We start from the raw sequence: 9,979 nt of genomic DNA, 5'->3' as shown, positions 1-9,979 counted from the left end.
TAATTTTGAAAAGGTTTTCTCATGAGTCCTGAAGAAAGGGAGACAATAATTAGTGAAACCATAAACAAAATGTTACCCAAGGTAAGCTTAAAATTAAGATATTAAGATGATATTTTGTTCAAACTAGGGGGAAAAAAAGCAGAAATTATAAAATAACAAATTTAAACACATAATAAGTAGTAGGAAACATCAAAGGAATAAAGTCAATTATACTATTTGCTATATTAAGTATAGTAGTTCAGTTCAGTTCAGCTGCTCAATCGTGTCCGACTCTCTGCGACCCCATGGACTGCAGCACGCCAGGCCTCACTGTCCATTCCCAACTCCCGGAGTTTACTCAAACTCATGTCCATTGAATCTCTGATGACATCCAACCATCTCAACCTCTGTCATTCCCTTCTCAGGGTCTTTTCCAGTGAGTCAGTTCTTCGCATCAGGTGGCCAAAGTGTTGGTGTTTTGGTTTCAACATCAGTCCTTGCAATGAATATTCAAGGATATTGAATATTTAGGATGGACTGATTGGATCTCCTTGCAGTCCAAGGGACTCAAGACTCTTCTCCAGCACCACAGTTCAAAAGCATCAATTCTTCTGCGCTCAGTTTTCTTTGTAGTCCAACTCTCACATCCATACATGATTACTGGAAAAACCATAGCTTTGCCATCTCCTGTTTGACCACTTCCAATCTGCCTTGATTCATGGACCTAATTCCAGGTTCCTTCGCAGTACTGTTCTTTATAGCATCGGATTTCACTTCCGTCACCAGTGACATCCACAGCTGGGTGTTGTTCTTGCTTCGGCTCTGTCCCTTCATTCTTTCTGGAGTTATTTCTCCACTGATCTCCAGTAGCATACTGGGCACACACTGACCTGGGAGTTCATCTTTCAGTGTCCTATCTTCTTGCCTTTTCATACTGTTAATGGGGTTTTCAAAGCAAGAATACTGAAATGGCTTGCCATTCCCTAGTAAGCATTATTTAAAGATGAGAGCAGTCAGATTAGATTAAAAACATGCATTCCCACAAATATGTAGAAGCTCCAATACCTCAGCTCCCATTTGCCTAGCAATACCAGTGTCATTGACTTTGTATTTGACCTTTCAGAAACCATTTCTGTATATATGAGTATACGCAGAGATATATTTGAAGATGAATTATTTTTGTACAAATGGCATATCATTCTAAACTCTTGTCTGTTTCTCTCACTAAAAATATATTGATTTAACCCATAATACATACAGATTTATGTACGTAATACATACAGATTTACCCAATTAAAAAATTACATGGGTTACAGGTCAATTATTTAATCGATAGACTTTTTTGAAAGTGAACATGAAAGTGAAGTTGCTCGGTCGTGTCTGACTCTTTGCAACCCCTTGGACTGTAGCCCACCAGGCTCCTCCGTCATGTTTTCTATGAAGATGTGTTTCAGATTTCCCACAAGTAAGTGTAACTGACCGCAGGGCCCCCCTGCTGCACTCTGAAACTTGTTGCTATGTGTCCACCGCGACCATGCTTCCTATGGACTGCACGCAGCTGGCGACTGTGTGTGGCAGGCCCACTCCTGGGGGACGCGTGGAGCCACTGCTCTGTAACTGTGGTTTGAGTTCTTCCTAGCAAATCTGCTGTACATTTTTCAGATTTGCACCGGTCTACAATGCTTCCCCATAACCGTCCTTTCTCTCTTCTCTCTCCACTCCAGCTCATAGTTGCATCTGGTAGCTCCCCCAGGCTCAGCTGGCTACTTCCATTTTCCCTTATAAGCATTTCTAATAAATTTCTTGAACATTTATTCTCATCTCAGTGTGTACTCCTCAGAGGGCCCGGATCAACAAAACACATTTAATTCTTCTCAGCTTTTTGGTGATATATATATAATATGTGTGTGATATATATTTATACATATATTTACGATATATATGTGTGTGTGTTTAATTTCTTTTAAAATATGCTATTTTGTCATCTTAAGAAATTTTAATCTTAAGGTTTACCACTTGTTTTCAACTATTATGCTCAGATCTTTTACACCCAGGTAGGGTTGGGTTACATAAGATAGAAAGATTTGATTGCCCTTTACAGTACACTTCATTAAAACTATGTTTGTTTTTAAGCGTTGTTTGTTTTACATCTCCCAAAGCTATCTATGCCACTTAACACGATTTATTGATATAGAGAACAAGACTATTTGTTATTAATTATATCCTAAACAATAACACTTCACCAGGAGTTTATTTAGTGTTAGTACCAGTCTAATGGGAGAAAACACTAAGTCAAACTGATCGTCTCGTCTTCATTTCAATCTTTTTCTCTACCCTTAATTGCAAATCACAATACTTTGTGATATTTTGCTTTGAATCTCACACATTTTAACATTTTTCTTGTGTTAATTTATAAAATAATTAAAATGTTATTGAACTAGTAAAATATTATTTAAGCAGTTTTGTACAGAATTTCACTGTATTATGGTTAGAAGAACAAAATGAAAGTATCATATAAAAAAGGTTATTTCAGTAAATGAGCCCTATTCAATGATTTACAGCTCATATTAAAAGGTCTGTGGGATGTCATTACAAGTCAGACTAGTGATCGCCACAGATATTAACAGAAAATCTTGAACACTCTAAGTCTAAATTGTCACATTTCAGAATCTGAAATTGCTACAGAAAGAATTAGCAGAATGAAAAATTGTTGCCAATTACACTTCATTTATTTGAACATTAGTCTTCATTTAACCCAAGAATCTCTCTGTTGACTATTAATTCTGACGAAGACAAGGACCAGTGTTCTTTAAGCAATTATAATTCACTTAACTATTTAGTGAACAAAGTATTTTGAAGGTTACTGTATCATGGAGCACTAAGTAAGCCAGTTTTTAGCAAGTACATTTTCAGTCAAAGTTAGCCAAATTTCCTAATAGTCAGATGATGAACCTGAATGAATAAATGTGTAAATTTAGGTTCAGTTTAGACTAAAGAAGAAAATTTGAATAAGCTGATGTCATGCTTCCCAGGTGCATGGGAAAATCAAATCCAATTTACAAATCAAAACATGCCAAATAAATACTATAGTAACAAACTAAATGGACAGGCATGGTGATCTTGTAAGATCAATAAGCAAATTTGTAGAAGCAAATATCCAATATTGATTAAAATAGTCTCACCTTCCTGCTATTCAACAATTTACTTGATTAGCTAATGATTGTACTTTAGAATGGTCTAGATTTCTTCAAGTTCATATTCTAGACACATATATCTTCAAATTAGCTGCTATATTTATAACAGAGTTACTCCCATGGAATTAGTTTTTGTTCTTACATTGGTAGCAAGAACAGTCCAGTACTTCTATAACAACTCCAATAATTCAAAATTCTTATGATTCAGTAAAATAGATGAAGTTGGACCAAATGGAAGTTTAAAATTTCAATGCTTCAAGGATACAGTCAACAGAGTGAAAAGACAATCTAGGGAAAGGGAGAAAATACTTCCAAATTGTATATCTGAAAAAGACTATATAAAGAATCCCTTCTGGGGCTGCTAAGTCACTTCAGTCGTGTCCGACTCTATGCAACCCCATAGATGGCAGCCCACCAGGCTTCTCCGCCCATGGGATTTTCCAGGCAAGAGTACTGGAGTGGGTTGCCATTGCCTTCTCTGATAAAGAATCCCTACAACTCAGCAATGACAACAAAACAAGCTAACTAAAAATGGGCAATACATTTGCATAGACTTTTTTTTCAAAGAAGATATGAAAGTAACCAACAAGTACATGGAAAGATGTTCAACATCATGAATCATTGACTGCAAATCAAAACCACTGTCAGATGCCATCCTTCCCCCATTAGGACAGTTACTATGCAAAAACCAAAAATAAGCACAGATTAACAACAAACTCCAGAAAACAGCAAGCGTCAGTATGGATTTGGGGAAATTAGAGCTCTTATGCACTGTTGGTAGGAATGTTGAAAGATGCTGCCAATATGGGAAACAGCATGGTGATCCCTCAAAACATTTAAAAACGAACTATCGTACGATCCAGCAATTCCACTTTCAGAATTGAAATCAGTATTTTAAATAGATATTTGTGTACTCGTATTAATAACAGTATTTTCTTTTACAAATATACAAAAGGTAGAAGCCCCCTAAATGCCCATCAGTAGATTAATGGATAAATTAAATGCATTATATAAATATATCAGAAAGTTATTCAACCTCATAAAGGAAAAGTATTTTGATGAGGCCTTTCTGATATTTTCTACAACATGGATGAAGCTTGAGGGCACTGTGCTAAGTGAAAATAAGCCAGTCAGTCACACACAGATACAGCAGGATTCCACTTGATGTCGAGGGATAGATACTCTTGACGCCCAAGTTCAGGTATTAAAATAGTCATGGACACATGCATGTAAAGGAGAAGAGTGGCCAGCAGTTACCAGGAGGAAAGGTGAGTAAGAGCTGTTTAATGGGTACAGCATTTCAGTTTTACAGGACAAAGGTTTTGGAGATTGGTTGTACAACAATGTGAATTTACTTAACACCACTGAACTGTACACTCAGCATGAGTTAAGGCAGTGAATTTTATGCTGTTTGTATTTCACCACGATTGAAACTTTTCAAAATGTCATTGACTATATCCTATTATCAGCAATATATACATATATATATATGTATATATATATTCTTATAACTTATGATGAGCAGGTATTCAGTAGGAACATAAAAATGCTGTTTTTAAAGGCTTTTTTTCTAGTGCACCAGCCCTGAGCGGCCTGTCTCATGCGTCGAACCTGGACTGGCCATCTGTTTCACATATGGTAATAGACATGTTTCAATGCTATTCTCTCAAATCATCCCACCCTCACCCTCTCCCAGAATCCAAAAGCCTGTTCTTTACATCTGTGTCTCTTTTGCTGTCTCATATATAGGGTCATCGTTGCCATCTTTCTAAATTCCATATATATGCATTAATATACTGTATTGGTATTTTTCTTTCTGACTTACTTCACTCTGTATAATAGGCTCCAGTTTCATCCACCTCATTAGAGCTGATTCAAATGCATTCTCTTTAATAGCTGAGTAATATTCCGTACATGTACACCCATGGCTAATTCTTGTCAATGTATGGCAGAAACCACTACAATATTGTAAAGTAACTAGCCTCCAATTAAAATAAATTAATTAATCAAAAAAAAAAAACTCAACATACAAAAAACTAAAAATAAATAAATAAAAATAAAATAAAGGCTTTTTATTCTACAGTGAAACACTTTTACCTGGGATGGCACCTCCAAAAGAGGTTTGAGTCCTAAGCGCCTCCGCAAGGCTCAGCTCCTCCTACCCCTGCCCCTCGTGTCTGAGGCCTCAGCCCTCGTCCTCTTCTTTTTCCAGTCTCCTCCCTCGTGTGTCTGACCACGGCAGTTCCTTCAGCTCTACACAGTACGTGAGTGATGCAGCCAAACTGAGGGGCAAGTAAACCAGACTGAGGACAAGTGAAATTATGACAGAATTGGAGGAAAGTTAAATGAAAGATTTAGTAGCATTCTCATGGAAAAGATTAGTGACCTGTGACCAACAAGGTGAAGTTTGCCACAAACTACATGGTTAATTGAAAGCCAATCACATAGAAGAGCCAGGAATTCCAGTTTCCTTCTTTTACCATGGAAGAGCTAATCTGTAACACATCCTATTTTAAGCAATTATCCTCCAACTTTATTACACGTTGGAGCTGGAGATGAAAGATAATTTTAGCTTTCACTTTTATGTGATGAACATTTTGATCTTTCCAGTTTGGTGTTAAGGTCATTTTGTCTGTCGTTCTTAGTACAAATATTTTGATTAGAATTTTCAGTTTATTTAGAAAACATTTTTCAGATCAAATTAAATCTCTTTAATTTATATATACTTATAAACAACACAGTAAGCACATTTCCTTTTTTTTCGCTTCCTTTTATATTGCTATTTTAAGTTAATAAGGATTATTTTTATTATAAATTTTGCAATGAATATTTCTTTCACTGTTTAGATAATTGCTCATTTTAAATTTCAGTAATTAGAATTATTGCCAAGAATCATGTTTGCTATTTCTACCAATATTCCCAATTAAAATGTGCAGTTTTTAAAGTTACCAACAAAATGTGACCTTTTTCTGTGCAGTTTGGACAATTATTTTTGTCTTTTAAGTACCAGTATAAAATCACTGAATTGAGTAAAAACATGAGTGCTTGTGTTTATTTCTTATCTAATCTCTGAAAAAATGTGTGAAAATCCTCTCAGATATTCTAGACTTGCTCTATGGACCAAAATGCTTCCAAATACTCTGCCTTTCCATTCCGTTCTGTCGCTCAGTCGTGGCCGACTCTTTGCGACCCCGTGGACTGTAGCCCACCAGGCTTCTCCGTCCATGGGATTCTCCAGGCAAGAATACTGGAGTGGGTTACCATTTCCTTCTCCAGGGGATCTTCCTGACCCAGGGATCGAACCCAAAGAGAAAATCGCCTGCTCACACAAACAGGGTAAAAATCTCAGGGTTTCATCACAACTCAAGAATTCTCTTTCAAAGATGCTTCACTGACATCTGAGTGTCACCTGGGGCAAGATGTGCAGAGGCTGTTGCCCTTTATTGGTTAAGATGAGCCTGTGAGGGGTGTTTGAAGCTCCCTTTATAAAGGTTCCATGATGATCATATGGCAGGCTTTTCCACATCGTTTTAGTGGAATTGCAAACACTTGGAGAGCAGGAAGCCTGCAGAAGCAATGTCTGAGAAAGAGTGATTTAAGTGGATGTACTGTGTCCTGTAGGAGCTGCTTTCATCTGTAACTTTGAATAAACTGTAAAGGTAGAAAGTGATAAATAGAAAGGATGTTGGGTCAGCCCTTACTGCAAAAAATGACTTTCACTGGGAGAAACATTGTCATCAGTATTGACAACAGGAAACAATTTGTTAAATACAGCTAGCTGTGTAAGTCTAAGGTCAGTAAAATGATTCTGAACATTTATGTTTCCTGGAGGGGAAAACATATTAATTTATTCTCTGTGAACACTTCTGAAACAGAACGGACCTACTCCATCATGTCCCAATCACATCAAAGTTCTAGGAAGGCAAGATTATAGTCAGCTGATATTTGATATTAATTATGATGTATGATAATTTTGTGTAAAGATGATGATGCAGTGAAGTTGTATTTGAAAGTCTACATGCAATAAATGCTGGAGAGGGTGGGGAGAGAAGGGAACCTTCTTACACTGTTGGTGGGAATGCAAATTGTACAGCCACTATGGAGAACAGTGTGGAGATTCCTCAAAAAACTGGAAATAGAACTGCCATATGATCCAGCAATTGCACTCCTGGGCATACACACCGAGGAAACCAGAATTGAAAGAGACACATGTACTCCAATGTTCATCACAGCACTGTTTATAATAGCGAGGACATGGCAGCAACCTAGATGTCCATCTGCAGACGAATGGATAAGAAAGCTTTGGTACATATACACAATGGAGTATTCCATTCCGTTCCGTCACTCAGTCATGTCCAACTCTATGCGACCCCATGGACTGTAGCCTACCAGGCTTCTCTGTCCATGGGATTCTCCAGGCAAGAATACTGGAGTGGGTTACCATTTCCTTCTCCAGGGGATCTTCCCGACCCAGGGATAGAACCCGGGTCTCCCACATTGGAGGCAGACGCTTTAACCTCTGAGCCACCAGGGAACTCAGCCATTAAAAAGAATGCATTTGAACCAGTTCTAATGAGGTGGATGAAACTAGAGCCTATTATACAGAGTGAAGTAAGCCAGAAAGAAAAACACCAATACAGTATACTAACGCATATATATGGAATTTAGAAAGATGGAAGTGATAACCCTGTATACGAGACAGCAAAAGAGATACAGATGTATAGAACAGTCTTTGGGACTCTGTGGGAGAGGGTGAGGGTGGGATGGTTTGGGAGAATGGCATTGAAACATGTATATTATCATATGTGAAACGAATCGCCAGTTCAGGGTCGATGCATGTTACAGGATGCTCGGGGCTGGTGTGCGGGGATGACCCAGAGGGAAGATAAGGGGAGGAGGGAGGTGGGAGGGGGGTTCAGGAGGGGGAACTCATGTACACCTAGGGCGGATTCATGTCAGTGTATGGCAAAACCAACCAATATAATATTGTAAAATAATTAGCCTCCAATGAAAACTAAAAAAATAAAAATAAATGAAATGCTATATGTAGTTTATTTACGGCTGAATTCTGCAATATGCCCCTGCTTCTATCATTTAAGATATAAGAATAAATTGAGCTTCCCTGGAGACTCATTGGTGAAGAATCTGCCTGCCAGTGCAGGAGACATGGGTTTGATCCCTGATCCAGGAGGATCTCACATGGCATGGAGCAGCTAAGCCCGTGAACCTCAGCTATCGAACCTTTGCACCAGAGCCCAGGAGATGCAACTTCTTAGTCTGCGTGTTGCAACTACGGATGGCTGCACACCCTAGAGTCTGTGCTGTGCTTCAAGAGAAGCCGCTGCTCTGAGAAGCCTGTGCACTGCAAATAGAGAGCAGTCCTCCTCACTGCTGCCAGGAGACCCGGCACAGCCAGACTAGATAATAAAGTGAGAATGACTGCTTTAGTCTGAATGCCTGGGTCCCCTTAAATTCATAAGTTAAGATCCTAACTCCCAAAATGATGGTCTTAGGAGGTGGGGTATTTGGAAATGTGCTTAGGTCACGAGGGTGGAGCCCTCACGAGTGAGATCAGTGTCCTTACAAAACAGGTTCCACAGAGCCCCCTGACCCCTTCCACCACGTGAGTAGACATTGAGAAGGAGCCAGCTGCGAACTGGGAAAAGGACCCTCACCAAAACGCAGCCATGCTGGCTCCTCGGACCTAGGTTTCCCAGACTCTAGGAAATCTAGAATTGTAAGAGGTGAATTCCTGTTGTTTATAAGCTACCTAGTCTGTGGCATTTTGTTATAGCCACTTAAACAGACTAAGACAATAATTAAGAAAGCTGTAAAAGCAGCAATGAATAAGGTAATGAAATGTGATTTCAATTTGAAATTTAAGAAGAGAGAAAGAAGATATTTCCAGCCTGGCTACACATTTAATTCTAAGAAGAACTGCAATAGAAAACAAAATTTAATTGTCAAAGTTCTGAAAATTAAAAAAAATACTTCGGGCTATAAACACAAGAATGCAGAATGGAAGAGCTGGCGGCTCAGGAAGGACTCAAAATATCTTTTGTATTAGACATTCCTATGACATAATGTGAGCATTTTAGCGGAGGCAAGAGAAGTCATGGCTTCATTTCTGCATGGTGAACTGAGCTGAATTTCTAAAACACAAGACTATACACATTCATTGGAAAATAATACAACCAATACTATTTATTGAGAAGTGCATAGGATATTTGAGACAGTTTCAGAAGAGAAAGCAGAAAGCATTTGTATCAGTTTTCTAGGACTGATAAATCAAAGTATCACAGACGGTGGGCTTAAACAACTGCAATACTTTTCACACAGTTCTAGTTGCTAGAAGTCTGAGATCGAGGTGTTACAGGCTTGGTTTCTTCTAAGACCTCTCTCCTTGGTTTGTAGATGCTTGTCTTCTCCCTGTACCTTTGCATGGTCTTCCTATCCGTATGCCAGTGGCCTGATCTCCTCTTCCTATACGGACAGCAGTCATGTTGTATTATGGCCCATGTGAGTCCGCCTTCATTTTAACTTAATTTCCTTTTTAACGACCCTTTGTTGTTGTTCAATTGCTTAGTCGTGTCCGATTCCGCAATCCCATGGACTGCAGAACACCAGGCTTCCCTGTCCTTCACCATCTTGTGGAGTTTGCTCAAACTCATGTCCACTGAGTTAGTGATGTCATCCGCCATCCAACTGTCTCATCCTCTGTCGTCCCCTTCTCCTCCTGCCTTCAATCTTTCCCAGCATCAGAGTCTTTACCAATGAGTCAGCTCTTTGCATCAGGGGGCCAAAGT

The sequence above is a fragment of the Moschus berezovskii genome, chromosome 8, assembly GCF_049115385.1.
Source record: "Moschus berezovskii isolate FMDL1 chromosome 8, NW_MosBer_1.0, whole genome shotgun sequence".
NCBI lineage: Eukaryota > Metazoa > Chordata > Mammalia > Artiodactyla > Moschidae > Moschus > Moschus berezovskii.
Note: the sequence above shows the minus strand (reverse complement) of the source record.